This window comes from Mustela erminea, chromosome 10 (assembly GCF_009829155.1).
Source record: "Mustela erminea isolate mMusErm1 chromosome 10, mMusErm1.Pri, whole genome shotgun sequence".
Classification (NCBI taxonomy): Eukaryota; Metazoa; Chordata; class Mammalia; order Carnivora; family Mustelidae; genus Mustela; species Mustela erminea.
The window spans coordinates 32921358-32938291 of NC_045623.1; the positions used below are offsets into that span (position 1 = coordinate 32921358).

The window sequence follows — 16934 nt, forward strand, 5'->3', positions numbered from 1 at the left end:
GGAGAGGTAATAGCTGTCACAAGATTTTCTTCCTCGCCACACAATGCTAGAGCTTCTCTCTCCTCTTCTTGAAGAAGTGCATTTATGACTGATCGCTCAACACCTTGTTGGTTCTGATTGCAGAAAACACACCTTATAAATATATGATAACCATCCTGTAATAGAGAGTGTGACAATTTACTTCACAGTGCGTTTCGGGCTGCTAATTGATCGTTTCAGTCCAGGGACGATTTGGAATAAATTATAGCCATCAAAAGGATATCACAGCTCATTTTGGTGGAAGGTTTTCCATGTCGCTTCGCGTACGTCTCCGGGAGAGCGCAGATCGCACCCGGGGGCGGAGAGGAGGGGTGGGAGTGGGCGGAGGAGGAGGCCGGCGGGGCGGGGCCGGCGGGATGGGGCGGGGCTGGATGTGGCGCGCGCGTGAACGTGCGCGCGCGCGCCCGGCAGCTGCAGGTCCGAGGCCGGACGGTAGAGGCCTCCCTTCTGAGGCGGCGGCGCGGCCGCAAGCGGCTAGGGTTCCGCTCTCCAACCCGCGCGTCCTTCCCGACGAGGTCCCCGTGCGGCCCGAACCCGGTGTAAGTATTCCCCGCCCGCTCTCCTCCCCCCGCAGGCAGCAGCGCCTGTTCTTTTGAGGTGAGAGTGTCCCCCGGGCCGAGGGCCCTGCTTGGGGCCGGGGGGCTCACATGCGCAGGGCTTCCCTTTCTCCTCCTGCTTGTCGCTTCCCCTTAGCCGGGCTTCCCCGGGCGGGGGTAGGGGGAGACATGGTAGCGCGGGACGCTGCTCTCTGAGCACCGGGAGCGGGATTAGCGAGGCTTGGAGTCGCCGCGGCCCCGTTGGGGGCTTTGTGTGCAGTTGGGGTCCGCGGCTCGGGTACCTCTGCTTCTCACGCCGCAGTTGGGGAGGAGGGCTTGTGACAGACCCAGGCTTGGCGTGTGGGGGGGGGGCGGGCCTTGCCCACCGCAAACCCCAGAGAAGGGCAAGGAGAGCGCGGGTCCGTCCTGTTGGTGACCCGAGGCCGTGCCGGGGTGTCCCATTCTCCACGTCCGGAGGGCGGCGGGTCGCGCCCCGGAGGACGCAGCGAGAGCGGCGGCCGGAAAGCCTAGGTGACCGCATCCTCTCCGCCCCTTAGCTGGATCTGGAGCGTGTCGCTCCCCTAGACCCTCATCTTGTTTTTATTTCCCAGCGAAATGTGTGCCGTTGTGTGACGGTCATGAAAAAGGGAGACCCAAAGCCCCAGCCCTGGATGGGTTTCGAATTTGGGGGGGGGGTGAGGCGGGGGTTCCTCCTCCTGTCGCAGGCATTTGCGTTTCTGGTCTCCCCTCCCCGCCCACAAGACGCCCCTGGCAACTTTCATGCTCCTCCGAAGTTAAAACGTAAGAAGGGTCGAGGCCCTTCAGCTCACACATAACACACCCCTCTATCCCAAGTGCTCAGAGTCGGGGCTTCGCGCGGCGTTCTTAGTTGTTTAGTCCTCTGTCACGCTAATACACGATGTCAATCTAGGGCACGGATGTTTCCATGCAGGCGATTTTGACAGCAGTCATCATACCAAGCTATTATGAAGTGTGATGTCAGTGCGCGTTCTGGAGGACGGATAATATATAAGCCAGTTTTTGACACGCTCTCTTACCAGGAAACCTCTGAGACATCAGTAAGAGGCATTTTAATTCACACACCAAAAATATTTTGTGTTTGGTTGACATCTTTCAAAATGCTGAAAGAGGTAGTAGCATTTATCATTTTTGTAGGTATTTATCAATATACTCACAGAAGTCCCCCCAGGAAGGAGGAGGGTCTTGTCTTATTCCTATTCTATCATATACCCCAAGGAACAAAGATGTTTGGTCCTACCAAATAGTCAGTGAGAAGGCTCTATTTAGGAAACTAAACATCTTCTAAAACTGGAATGATTGGAAAAGTGAGGAAACTAGTTGTGTTTATACCTTTGTTGTGAAAGAAAATCATCTGCTAGCTTAAATGAGAGACTGTATGTTTTCAGCACAAGTGCTGGGTATGTGAATTGATCAGTTTATTTCAGGTATGGAAGTCAGGTAAACATTGCAGTCTTGGTGACTACTTGGGTATTACTCTTGGGTATTAAAGACTCTGATTATATAAGGAGTCCCTTAAAATAAGTGATTACGTTCAAAAGTATTGTTAGGGTCCAGAATCCGGCATGAATTCTGAAATCTGAAAGTGATCCAAATCTAACCAACTGCTTTAGGCTTGCTATTATATAATGTAAACTGTATTTACATGGACCAAATCCTGTAGGAGTCACTTTTACAGTGGACTCCACATGTGTTGGTCCAAGATATGATTTTCTTTTCTTTATTCATTAAGTCAATAAGTATTTATTCATTATTTGTTATAGGTCCTCCATTTCCCTTAGCCATTGAACAGGATGCCCATAGGCAACTAATACTTAATTGCTGAAGTGCAACTAGACTATGTGAATCTTCTCTTGGCTCCATGAAATTCAAGGAGTATATGAAAGAGTTAAAAAGTATGGCCTTTCATGTATACAAAAGAAAAATAGGACTGATTACTCTTAAGTAGTAAATCAAGGAAGGAAAAATTAGAAGTTGAGAGTTTTCTCCAGCTTGTGCCCTATTCCCACGTAGTGCCCTGTGCTTTGTTTTGTTTTTTCTCCTTAAGACTTTAAAAGCAAAGTTTAAAGGATTTGCATCATTGAATGGACTAACAATACCCTTTTTAATTATTCTAGAATGTATAGTTTTCCCTAAAAGGTCTGGCTCCTTACATGATATGCTGGGCTGACTGGTTTTATGTGAATGAAGTCCTTATATTTTTAGTAAAAATCAAAACCACAGGGGCAACTGGGTGGCTCATTGGGTTAAGCCTCTGCCTTGGGCTCGGGTCATGATCTCAGGGTCCTGAGATCAAGCCCCAAATCGGGCTCTCTGCTCATCAGGGAGCCTGTTTCCCTCTCTCTCTCTCTCTCTCTCTGCCTGCTTCTCTGTCTACTTGTGATCTCTCTGTCTGTCTGTCTGTCAAATAAATAAATAAAATCTTTTTTAAAATATCAAAACCACATACCCCTTTCCCTACAACCTAAAAAAAGAACTGCCTACAGTTAAGTCAAGCAAACAAAAAATATCTCAAGTAGTCACAAGTCACAAGCACACCTGGTTAAAATTCATTTTCATGGGACACATGGGTGGCTAGCTTTGGCTCAGGTCATGACCCCAGGGGCCTGGGATTGAGCCCCATATCTGGCTCTCTGCTTGGTAGCCCGCTTCCCCCTCTCTTTCTGCCTGCCTCTCTGCCTACTTGTGATCTCTGTCTGTCAAATAAATAAATAAATAAAATCTTTTAAAACAAGAATAATTTTATCTTTAACTCTAAAATATGTGCTGTAGGGCTGAAACTATATAACCAAGATATGAATATAAATTGATATAGTCAAACATACCAGGACTTACATATATATTATAGTGTGTTTTTATCTAGCTAGTCATCTTGGAAGTCTGTCATTTATTCTAATGATGTGTTCATTGCTGCCTTTAATCGAATCTATCTTGGAGGTCTTCATTAGTCACTTTTTTCAAAACTCACAGCACATCTTGTTAAAAAGCCTAGGAAGTGGTAAGTCATCTTCCTTTAAAGACCTTCAGTACCCAGGGTGCCTGGGTGGCTCAGTTGGTTAAGGGTCTGCCTTCTGCTTGGGTCATGATCCCAGGGTCCTGGGACTGAGTCCTGCACTGGGGGTCCTTGCTTAGTGGGGACCTTGCTTCTCCCTCTCCTCGTGCATCTCCCCCTGCTTGTGCTTGGACACGTGCTCTTTCTCTCTGTCAAATAAATAGATAAAATCTAAAAAAGAAAAAAGAGAAAAAAAAAGACCTTCAATGCCCTGGAAAGTGAGGGGGGGGGTGATCTAGTCAGGGTAATATAATTTGGGGTCAAAACAATCAGAAAGACAATTAGATGGCTTTCTTTAGCAGCTTTTAAACTAGTTCTAAAGGCATTATGTAAACATAGTTTGAATAATGGCAGCACCATTGGAATAAAAGTAACTGCTAAGAAAAATTCTCATTTAGAGCTATACATTCTCTTTGATTGTCAACGAATTTTTAATTTAACAGTTACTTATAGTACAGTGTATACAGCCATATTCAGAAAGTTGTGTTGAAAATTTGGTTGATCTGAATTTTATGAGAGTTCAGTTTTGCTGCTATGATTACAAAAGCTGTTAAGTTCTAGAATGTGGAAGTGGCTAGGAAAAATTCAAGATGTCAGGCTAAAATCAGGATTGCCCTATTTAATTCTACAGAATTGGTGCTCCATACTCCTTGAAATATAAAAGAATCTTACTCAGTTAAGAAACCAAATTTCACTTGTATTCTATTTTGTGAGCAAGCCATTTACCATTAACAAAAAAATTAAGTGATCCTTAGACTATAGGTTAAGTGTAACTTTTGGGTTGAAACACTTGTCATTTTTAGTAGTTGGTTGTGAACATAGACCCTAAAGTAGATGTGTCCTAGAACCACTGTATACTGCTGTAAGTTAACAATACTATCAAAATACAGAATCATGAAACTCCTTACCCAGTGCATTTAAACATGATGTTCAAGACCAGAATATGGGAAAGGGAATAGAAAGATAAGGAAAAAAGAAAGAGGTAGAGGGTAAGAGCTATGTCCTGGGGCTTTTGAATTATAATTAGTTGAATTCATTTGAGGGAAGAGTTTATAAGTGCTTTCCAGAAACCACCAGCAAACAATTTAAAATCTGAGGGACTAATTCAGATTCAACTCCAGCTGAGACTATATGGAAAACCAAGAAAAGCAGAAAGAATGTAATTAGCTGAGTAGCAATTTTTATACCAGTTCAGTTCTAATACCTCAGTATTATATAAAAGGTCCACAGGATCATTAGTGATTAGCAGGCATCCAGACCATAATGATGAGAGATCAAGGCCAGGGGACAAAGATGAAAGAGCTTTCCTGCTTAAACTGAATGTTACAAATGCTGGTGCACTTACATAGGGAAGGTCAGCCAGCAGATTAAAAAAAAAAAAAAAAAATAGAGCAACAGTCCCAAAGCAACAAATGTGTTCCTCTCTTTCACCCCAGAGTTAGATTGGATATGGAGATTAACCAAGCTTGAGCTGACACAAAAAGAATGTCCTTATTTCAGCCATTTATAAGGCCTGGAAATTTGAGTTCTGTCTGCTTTAATGAGCTTGGATATTGCCCAGAAATTGGGGAAGGGGACCTGCTGGGTCCTGGATACCAGGGTTACATTCCAAACTAAAAGGTCAGTCAACAAGGTGGACAGATCCAATTCCAGATATTTTCTGGGTACACTCTGGATTGTTTGTCCATTAAGTAGACAAAACTAATCTTATAAGTACAAGGACTATACCCTCAATATATATGACAGTTGTGGAAAAACAGGTGACATGATGTTAACCTTTTTTTTAAATGGATAGCATAACTATCATGTCTACTTATCTTCTATAGATTAAGAACCATCCGGGGCGCCTGGGTGGCTCAGTGGGTTAAGCCGCTGCCTTCGGCTCAGGTCATGATCTCAGGGTCCTGGGATCGAGTCCCACATCGGGCTCTCTGCTTAGCAGGGAGCCTGCTTCCTCCTCTCTCTCTCTCTCTCTGCCTGCCTCTCTGCCTACTTGTGATCTCTCTCTGTCAAATAAATAAAATCTTAAAAAAAAAAAAAAGAACCATCCAAATATTTCTTATGTTGAGTCTACTAAATTTTTGCCTATAGTGTTTATAGCTTCAAGACTGGAGTAGGGGCTTTTAGTATGGCCCCAGGTAGTAGTAATAGAATTAAGTGTGGTTGGTGTAGTTTGAAGTCCGTCTCTTTCATAGAGATGGACTCTTGGTTTTAGATTTACAAAGTTTACATGTGGATCAAAAATATAGAAAAGGTGGGAAATTGCCCATGATACTGGGAAGTATCATGTGGTAGAATCCTAGGCCAGAAGTGGGGACCAGGTTTACTGTGTACCAATTGTGTTACTTGAAGAAAATTTTAGTTTCCTTATAAACAAAATGTGTATCCTAATAATACCCACTGGGTGTGGTTTTGAGCCTCATCTGAGATGGAATAAATGGAAGAACTCGATTTATTAAGTACTGTGCAAGTGCAGAATTTTGTGTGCCACTACACAGGTTTTAGGTAAAGGTAAGGGTCATAGACCTTGAGCTGTAAAGATATTTAAACCAAAATATAAATGAAGATGGAAACCTGGCCTTTGGGAATGTGGGAGAGTACAGTAGTTTTAGCATGGGTAATAGAGATGAGTGAATAATGCAATCATTATTCCTCCTTACTCAGATTCATCAGAAGTAGTATCCTGTTACCAAGTATTCTCTTCTGCAAGAGATTTATTTGTTTGTTTATTTATTTATTTATTTATTTGAGAGAGACTGCACACATAGGGGGGGAAGAGGGGAGAGGGAGAGAGAATCTTAAGCAGACATTATACCTAGCTTGGAACGCAACGTGGGGCCTGATCTCATGACCCTAAGATGGTGACCTGAGCCAAAATCAAGAGTCTGATGCTTAACAAAGTGAACCACCCAGGTATCCTGCAAGAGATTTTTTTTTTAAAGATTTTATTTATTTATTTGACAGACAAATCACAAGGAAGCAGAGAGGCAGGCAGAGAGAGAGAGAGGGGGAAGCAGGCTCCCTGCTGAGCAGAGAGCCCGATGTGGGGCTCGATCTCAGGACCCTGAGATCATGACCTGAGCTGAAGGCAGAGGCATTAACCCACTGAGCCACCCAGGCACCCCAAGATTTTTTTTTTTTAAAGATTTCATTTATTTATTTGTCAGAGAGAGAGAGAGCACTAGCAGGGGGAATGGCAGGCAGAGAGAAGCAGGCTCCCCACTGAGCAGGGAGCTCAATCCCAGGACCCTGCGATCATGACCTGAGCAAAGGTAGATGCTTAACTGACAGAGTCACCCAGAGATCCCCCTGCAAGATATTTAAAAAAAAAATTTCTTCCTGGGGTGCCTGGGTGGCTTGGTGGGTTAAACTCTGTCTTCGGCTCAGGTCATGATCCCAGGGTCCTGGGATCGAGCCCCACATTGGGCTCTCTGCTCAACAGGGAGCCTGCTTCCCCCTCTCTCTCTGCCTGCCTCTCTGCCTACTTGTGATCTCTGTCTAATAAATAAATAAATAAATAATCTTAAAAAAAAAGTTGCTTCCTAAAGGGATGCCTGGGTAACTCAGTTGATGAAGCATCTGACTCTTGGCTTGTCTCAGATCATGATCTCAGGGTCATGAGATTGAGTCCTGTGTTGAGCCCCTCATGGAGCCCCACATTGGGCTCTGTGCTCAGCAGGAGTCTGCTTGAGTTCTCTCTCTTCCCCCTCCCTTTCTCTCTGCCCCTGCCCCTACTCATATGTGTGCACAATCTCTCTCTAGAATAAATAAATCTTTAAAAAAAAAAAATGCTTCCTAAGGACCTGTTGAGTATAAAGAAACCTGCCAGCTTGCTTAATACTATCAAGTCCGGATATTCAGCATTGGCACTGAAGGCAAGCTCTGCATGTGGGGAAAAGTAGCCAGACTTCCATGCCTTGATTCTTGTGCTCTCAGAATTTCTTCTCAGAGATTTCATTAATTCCCATTGCTACTTTCATGTCTTAGGGGAGAACAGAAGCTGGCTGAAGTTCCTTATATTGGCTTAATTGGTCAGCTGTGGACATTTTTCAGCAATTGTTATTCTTTCCACAGCAGCAATCCATTTTTGCTGCAGAGATAGCAAAACTTCCTCCCCAATCCCTTGCAGGCCATTTAAAAAAATTAACACTCATATCTTTTAGTTGTTCCTACTTTCCTCTTTGTATTTAAAAGTTGCCAAGACTGCTGGGGAAAGAACAGTTTGCCTCTCTCACAGAAACACCAGTACAGATACAGGCAGCATCATTGGCTCCCACCGACATGGGGCATGGCTTCAAGAGGAGATGGGAAAATGGAAAGGGTGGTCTGGGACATTATGGGGTGGTATACACTCATCTTTTTTTCTGTTGAGTTTCAGGATCTACCCTACTAAAGAGTAAAAATGGTGCCCCTTGTCTGAAGTCATTGGTTAGAGGGATGTTTTCTGGAGATTTGTTGAATATCTTCCACACAGTGATGCTTCATAAATTCACATTCTGTGAGGCACAGTGTATTTGAGTCAGTATAGTGTATTGGGGCGTTCAATTCAGACAGTCTGCGTTTCAGTATCACATCTACTACTTACTTGCTAAGTGGCTTGGGCAAGTGTCTTAATCTCTCTGAGCCTCGGTTTCTTTATCTGCAAAGTGACAGTAGATTCTACCTTTTAGGACTGTTGTACCTAGCATGTGTGCTCAGCAAATGGAGCTATCTTATTAGGCTCTGGAGAGTGAGGGAAGAGTATAAAGAAATTTCCATTTTCAAGGAGCTTACACTGTGGTTGGAAGGGACTGAGTAAAATAAAACTGACAAGACCATACAGGGCAGAGAATAGGCGTGACATGTAAGTGCTGCAGATAATGAAGAGTTCAGCAGTCCGTCAAGGACTAGGATGATGATGAAAGATTTCAAGATAGAGGTGGGAATTTCTCTCTGGGATTTACAGTCTGGATGGGGTTCAGATATATATGGTGCAGCTGAGGCATCCTAGATGGCAGGAAGAAGCAGTGATCAGAACACACACTACAGTAGGGGTGGGAGTATGCCAGAGTGGGAAGTAAGCCAGCTTTTGTGCCAGACAGAAAAGCACAGAATCCTATCTCTGCTGTGAGATTTTGGTTGGACAAGTATCTTAACTTCTTTAGTCTTGGTTTAACAACCTTAAAATGGGTATAACTATATCTCATTTAGTTGAAGAGATTAAATATGATGTTTGTAATGCCTACCATGGTCCCTGACACCTCAGAAGTGTTCAATAAAATGAAGATAATCCATCTGGGATTTTCAGAGGACAATTGGAGGGCTGTCTGTCTGAAAAGCTGTCTTGCCTTGTGCAGGCTAGTAGTGGGAAACAAACAAGAAATGTCCAGTTACAGAGAGTGGCCAATTTAAGGAGCTGGGGTTGTTGCAGGCTATGAGAGCTATCAAGGGCTTTCCAGTGAAGTAAGGCATTCTGAAAGCTATTTTGGAGGAAGGATGAAATTCATTTTGTACATGTAAGGTGACAGAGGTATAGATTAGGGATAGTGAAAGGGTGATCAGATGTGGTCGATGTGGTCTCTCTAAAGTTTCTTTCACGGGCGCCTGGGTGGCTCAGATGGTTAAGCATTTGCCTTTGGCTCAGGTCATGATCCCAGGAATTGAGGTCTGCATCATCAGGCTTTTTGTTTGGCAGGGGGACTGCTTCTCCCTCTGCTTGTGCTCTTTCTCTCTTTCTCTCAAATAAATAAAAAAACTTTTTTTTTAAAAGTTTTTTTCATAGAAGGAGCTAAGGACTAAACAGTGTGGAGGTAGAGAGCATTTGTTTTGTGTGTAGACTCCTAATATTTAATGTCAGTTGCCCATAATAAAATTAGTATAGACCCATAACTTTGGAAAATAGAACTCAGTCAATATTCAGGGACTGTAAAAGCTGGGAAGTAACTTTAATGTTAAATTACTCCTAAAACTTGCTTCAGCTCAAATAAAAGCCTTTTAAAAGATCTCCTTTCCCCTTTCTGTTAATGAAGATGAGTGTGTACCTTTCACTGGTTTCCAGGAAAGTGTAAGTACATATCATTGGTAGCCATATGAAGTTTGAGGGTAGGATTGTAGTGGCGTTGGGTTAAATGGGGAGGATGGTGCTAGCAAAATGGTAATTTTGATGACTTTATTTGGTGACGTTTTGATTTGCATGAGAAAATTCTGTCCTTTCCCTGGGATTTAGAAATGATTTAATTAAAGACACAAACCTAGGAAATAGTTTTGGATACTAAGGGTTTTATTTATATTGTCTCTCATTTTCTCCTCACTTCTTTTTTTCTGCCCATAATAGTTTTATAGTAGGAGAATACATGGTAGACAGTTGTATTTCTAAACATAGTCACACTGATTATATGGACACCAGTTTTTTATAACGTGAGGAAATCGCAAGCACCTATTACTCTTCAATGGCCTTAAACATGTTAAGCAGGAAAGGATAACTGACCTACCATTGATTTCATGAATTCTGCTGTTCTCTCATTCAGGGCAAGGGCAACATGGTGCTAATAGCTCTGGGGTGTCTGGGGTGTCATAGTAGTTAACTATAGCCAAGGATTTCTTCCCTTGGAAGGAGGATGCACAGGCCAAGAGAGTTGTGCACACTGGTTGACAAACACAGGAAGGGGATGAATGACAAAGGAAAACACAGGCCCTGTGAGGTTAGAGGCAAAACAAGCCGGCTTAGTCCTGTTGCTTCTGAGCACGGGCAAGGAGTGTATTTCATTTCTCACCTCTTGAGTTTATTTAAATTATCTCTTGGTGTGGAGGTGGAAAGAAAGCATGATGTTATAAGGCTCATTAGTATTAAGATGCAAACATGCAGATTATATCCACTTCCTGACACTCCTTTTCATTCCAGCTTAGAAACTGAAGACTACAGAAGAAACCTGTTTAAGGGAAGGAAGGAGAGAAAGCAAAAGACATTTCCCTACTTTTTAATGAGAGGTGCTTTGGGAATATATATTATTTTTGGATTTTTGGTATCCATACCCCCCTAACAGATCATTCATAGTAGCTCCTGGCTGAAAACTGCCAGGGGTTTTGAATTATGGGCAGATGACATTGGACAGAGGTATTCAGGGTGCTGCTGTCATTAATTTTGCTGAAAGAGCCTCATCAGAGACCCAAGTCTCCTCTCCTTGGTGGGTGGCACTGAGATCTAGAGAGGGCCTCCATGCAGATTTCAGCCTTGCCCCCTCCTCCAACCCTGTCTGTCTTCTACTCCTGCAGTGGGACTTCTCTCTCTCTTCCCCTTTTTTTTCAATTAAATGAATTAATTACCAGGCATTTAACTTTTTGCCAGACTCTTTCATTATGCCCAGAGTTTTTGCTGAGCGGCAAAGGGAAGTAATAACATTCGCAGTGAGGGGCAAATCCTGTTAATGAACAAATTAAAGTTCAAACAGTGATTCAAGTTCACAACCTCTCCATGGCTCTTCTCTTTAATAAGAGTTATACATGTTACTTTCCTGCTCTTTTCTCCCTTTTATTACTTTTTAAGCTTTTCATCAACACTGCCGGGGCATATTTGAAGCTCCCAGCCTTTCAGCCCTGACAAGGACTGGAGCAGTTATAATCCCATCTTAATTTGGCAACTTTTGTAAAACACATAAAGGGCCCAGGGCCACCTTTGGTCACCAGGACCGGGTGACCATATAGCTTCCACCTCCTGCCAGGGCTCTGTGGGTTGCTCCTCTCCCTGTGCATTCCTCTCCCTACACACTGGTCCTCTCCCTGTGCATTCCTCCAGCAGTTAGGAATTTATCATTCACCTTCCCGTCCCTTTGTACCACTTTGCTGAGCCAGTGAGTGGCAACTGTCTGAATCCTTGCCTCTCTGTATTCCTTCTCCTGTCACACTCTCCACCTGTCTGGTTGCAGCACTAGGGAGAAGAGGACTACGTGAGAAGAGGGAGGAGTCTCTGGACTAAAAGCTGGGAACATTTATGGGAAAGGCTTTTGAGGTAGGAAGGTTGCCTGACCACCATTATTACCAAATGCTGCTAGCTTCACTTAGGGGACCATGCCTACAAAGGCATAGAAAGGCCCAAGCTGTACTGGCCCAAACCAGAGCAAGGCAGGGGCCTGGTGTGAAGGAGCCTAGGAAGCATCGGGTGCCCGCCTACTTCTTTTTCTCCTTTTTTTCCCCCCCTCCCCATACTGTGGATTGCGTGGGGGTCTTTTCCACCTCTGTGCCTGGCTTCTCACCACCATCCCCTGAGCGTGGTGACTTGATATAATCACCATGACAACTGCAATCTACGAGCATACACATAATAGAGATGAAATAGACAAAAGATTAGCATGCCATGAAAAGTACAATAAGTTTCTTATTTAGCATTTAGATAACTGTCTTTCCTTCGGAGCAAGCTTCAAAGTTGAAGCCAGTTTAGACCAAGAGGATTAATTCTTTCTCCCGCATGCTTCATTGAATCTCTCATTACCAAACTTTGTCTGTATTGATGTAAGATTTGATTGAAGATTAGAGCATTTAGCAAATCTTGCTTTTCTGCATGTATCAGGTCCTTTCAAGCACGGATCGCGGTGCCCAGTGGTCAATACCCTTACTTTTATCCAGTGTCTGCTTCATTTAAACTTAATCAACTCCATCAGCGAACTGGAACAGGGAAACGTCCCTGCGGTAAGAATGTTGTGCTTTTGTGGGATAATTCTTTGCTCTTTCCCGATCCGTTGCCATTAAACCTAAAATTGCACTATGATGAACTTTTTTTTTTAATCAATATGATAATGACAATTGGGCCTGAACACTCTTATAGGACTTAGACTAGAGCTGAATCTGGCTTCCATCACCAAAACAACTTCTGGTGCTATGATAGTCCACCTCCTTTTGTGTGGCTTTAATACCTTTCCTTCCCTGACATTGAATATTGCTCAAGCTGGAAAATGATGCATCTTTGTAGAGAAGGCTCATATGTCACAGCCAGAAAGTGAAGCAGACCGATTGGTTGTGTGAATTATCTGACTTGCTGCAGTGAATTATTTGCACTGTTTCCCTACCTAGTCAACAAGTTCCTGAGGTATAGTAGAGATCAATCAAAACTGACAGCCTGCATGTGAAGGCTTTACTGTGTAAATCTGGCGCACTCATCCTGGCCATGCCGGCCCTGGCATCTGTATATCATTTTTATACTGCTACCAGTAGAGCAATTTCAAAAGTATTTGCAAGGAAAATGCGTGTCCCCATCTGTTCCTAGAAGCATAAATGTGCCACCTTCAGAGGGTTTTCACTGGTAATCATATCTTTAATGATCAACAGACTAGTGATATATATTTTTCCATAAAATGGGGTTTTCTTCACTTTATTGTGATTGGCTAGAATAAATAGCTTTTCCATATGTTAGGGAGATAAAATATAAGATTAGCAGAGGTCGTTTGTTGGATAGTAAACAAAAGAAACAATTCATTCCAAATAATCTTTGAAAAGAAGCAATGACAAAATTAAGTTGCAATAACAGAGCATCTGAGACCCCACATCAGAAAACAGACCTAGTTCCTCCTTGGAAAAGGAGCCGTTTAAGAGCAGAAACTTAGTCTTCTAGAGGACTCTGGTGGCTTATTTTCAGGAGACAGGGGAGGGAAGGAGTAGTGTAAGGAGAGGCTGAATAATACTTATTTGTTCTACTTCGAAGGTCGTATTTTCTATCCCTTTATTTTTTTTTTAACTTATTTCTCAAATTCCCTTCCCTTTATTTTACCTACTATTTTCCCATCTTCACTGCAGCACCCTTGGTAAGTTGGTGTGGGGTGTGTAAAGCAAGTAGGAAATGGCAACCCTGCTGAATTTCTCTTCAGGCCTACAAGGAGATGGGGATTGTTATGTGATTAAAAAATCAAAAGGCTGGTTTCCTCCATAGGAGATTTCTCTTCTCCCATAGTAAAGGTTGACTTTGGAGAGCCAGACACATACCTGCCTTTAAGTGAAATTCCATAGCCATTCAGAAGCTACCTAAAGGTAGCCAAGACCCACCAGAGAATCCCCAGGAAGTATTCTCCCACCTGTATAGGTTACAGTCCAAAAAAACAACCAGGCCCTGATCTGCCTCCCCCCACACACCCATGCAAGTATTCTGCACTCTCAGCAGAAAATCCTCCCAGGATTTCCTCCCTTTTCAAATGCAGACACTCTTAGTTTTGTAGAGACTGTTAGCTCTTGGGGAAATTTGGAAACTTCTTCCCCAGGATTTCTGTGTAGAGGTTTCTACTGCCTGCCCAGAAATCTCCAATTCTATTTTGTTTCCAGGGTTGGGAAAGAATCTCCTGTTCCACAAAGGACTGATATTGTATGATGTCTGAATCTATCTAAACAATGTCTTCAGCCTTCAGGCTCTCCAGAAAACAGCTATAAAGCGGTTTAGAGTTGTTTTCTATAACTCAAGAATTGAGAATAAGAAGTTGGGGAGGCAGTTTCTCTCTAAACATTGAAAATAAGACCACTTAGTTAAGCTGATTCAATATTATTATTAATAATATTATTATTGCCCCCCCACCCTGGGACAGTGGGACAATATTACCCACTCCACCCCCATAGTCCATAGAATTTTTTTTGCTCTTTCTAAATGCCTACTGCTCTCACTGCAGCAGGAATATATGGGTATTAGTTTGAAAATTGGAAAGTGGTCTTCATGCTGGTCCCAAGCAGAAAGTCTACTAGCATCTTAGACCTAAATTGTGTTAACTTCGTGGCCGTAATGAAGCTTGGGAACACTGACAAAACAGTAGAAAAATAGCTCACCCAAGTCTCTGGCTAGAATAAGATCAGAAAGCCATCAACAAAAGATTTTCTTTTAAAATTTACCCTTAATCTTAGAAACATAAGCTTATAGGCTTAGGTTGCACATACGCAGGCATAGACTGTATAGGATTTACAGGTAGATCACATTTTGCCTGATCTGAAACCCCATTTGCTATAATACTGTAATTAAGACTAAAAGAAAGGGAAGTCACACTCGTGGTTGCCACACACCGTATTGTGGTTACACGCAGATCTGCAGTCTTCAGTGAATTTGCTCGCTGCAAAGAAATTCTGCCATGTGTTGTGTATGAAACAATTTACACTTAATTCAAAAAATTGAATTTCCTGATTTCTGTGTATTTAGTTTGAGACCCATTTTGTATTGACTTTTTCTATGTTGTTTTCATAAAATGAAGTAAAAACAAAAAAAAGAACCAACTGATTTTATGTGGGAGAAATAAATGTGTGATGTTTGCTCCTTGCCCTGTCCAAGAAGATGAGGCTGTTATTTCCACAGGTGGGATGTTTCCCAGTCTTTCCTCCTGTGCCCAGGGGTCCTGTCTAAGCCACAGACCTCTATCAGGAATGTTGCTGAGTAGAGGATGCTGCAGATCTTACCTTTGGATTTCATGTCGGCTGGGGTTCTGAGCCATAGAACTGCAAAGCATCCAAGTTTTTCCTAAACCCCAGAATGGAGCCATTTGCAACACATAGTCCTTTGCTGCTTCAGAACCACAGACCCTCTACACATGCATATCCATAGCAGAGATGGAAGTCTTGGCAACTATTGGACAAGTATTGCAGATTTTAAAAACAAATATACTGTGTTCAGGATGAAAATTACCTGCAGCAACAGTGCTGTCTCTTTCCCTGCACAGCTTTACTGCTGCCAAGCAGCCTCATCAGTTCAGGCTTATTTCACTGAAAATGTACTTAATTCCAGAAAAACTACTAGATACCTATATGTAACTATTATTTGTTAGCCAATTTTATGCCAACAACCCTCCCACCTTAGAAGAAAATATTGAACCTAAAATCTAATTCAGATATTTGAAAACATATAATAAAGTGTGAATTTGTATGTAATCTTTTATGACTGTAATATGCATAGTATATGGTTTTTAGATACCCCTTAACAAGTCAGGGTGGGCAGGCAGTGGGGTGTTTTGAAAAGAAATTCAGATTTTTAAAATAAGCATAAGGAAATGCCTGTTTTGATTAAGGAAAATAAACTGATCATTAAGACAAAGAGAACTGTTAAAATTTATTGTCGGTTAACAATCTTTATGTTAAATTACTGATAAAATGGCACCTGGATCTTAAAAATGCCGAGGTGTTTAAAGCTACCAGAAAATGAAAATTTTGGAGGAATTGAAGTTTCTCTTTTGTTTTTCTGTACTCTAAACAACATACTAGTAGTACTTTCAGTCACTCTTGGCTTTTATTAGAAATTTTCATCTTGTTGCAGAAAAGCAGCTTGTATAGTTAATAGCCTCGGTCTAAAGAACGTTATTTCTAGGCAGAATTTCTACATTCACCCTTGTCTGTGAACACTTGCTAAGGGATGTGTTTTAATTTTAGGTCAGAACAACTGGGTTAAGATATCGAGAAGACACTTGAGTTTTTCCTTATGGGGGATGGGGGAGGAGAAAGGAAGCTAAATTAGTTTTACTGTGCGGCTAAAGGACTACTCCAGGCAGCAGTGTGGTAGGGAAATTTGGATTTCTAAGCAGTATTCTTCTGCCAATCCATTTCTTAACACTCTTGGAACCATTCCCCTTTGGAGCAGGTTGCAGGTGGTCGATCTCTGTCTCTCCCACCTCCTCTCTGTCACCTTTGCCCAGACTTTTTGCCCAGGTACTTTCTTCCTGGATTCCCCTCCCACATACCAACACATATGCCGAGGGACTCGACAAGCTGTTTGAAGAAGCCTGCTGTTCGCCCTGGACGGGGGAGGGGTCCCATCCCCCTCTGGGCATTCAGGATTCGGGTTTAGGCTCCTTCCAGCCCTCTGCGCCGCTGGACGAAGGAAGGGGCAAGCCAGCTGGCTGTTCTGGGCCATGGCCTCCGGGGCACGTGACCCGCGGGCAACGACGGGAACCATCCGTGGACGACGCCAGCCACGACTCTGTTTCTGTTGGCCCGACGCCTCAGGACACACCTGCCCCTCGTGCCCGGAGCGCAGCTGCCGAGTAATCCTGGACCCAGGTCCGGTCCGACTTCAGGCAGGAGGTGTCAGCCTGAGCACGCGCGCGCCCTGCCCTGGCATGGCTGGGGGATCGCCTTTTTATGCTGGAGAAGCTGGTTTGAGAGCACGACTGGATCGCCAGTTACTACTCGCCTTGGGTTAACCCCAAGACAGGCGCGCGGGAAAAGGGAGAAATAGGAACTGCGCCCTTGCTGACCTTCCTCATCCCTCTTTGTGTCCCAGCAAGCCGCCTTAAGAGCGCACTCGCAGCTCCCGGTCCCGGGGCCAGAGACCCTCGAGTTTCACT

At 43.3% G+C, this 16934-nt stretch overlaps 1 long non-coding RNA gene across 1 annotated transcript in view; it reads left to right on the forward strand.

Moving 5' to 3' along the window:
• The first annotated feature begins 420 nt into the window (after nt 1-420).
• Nucleotides 421-16934, forward strand: part of LOC116567642 — a 20843-nt gene continuing 4329 nt past the window's right edge. Inside the window, exon 1 of the long non-coding RNA XR_004276283.1 lies at nt 421-578. This is a non-coding gene — a long non-coding RNA (uncharacterized LOC116567642). The remainder of the gene's footprint in view (nt 579-16934) is intronic.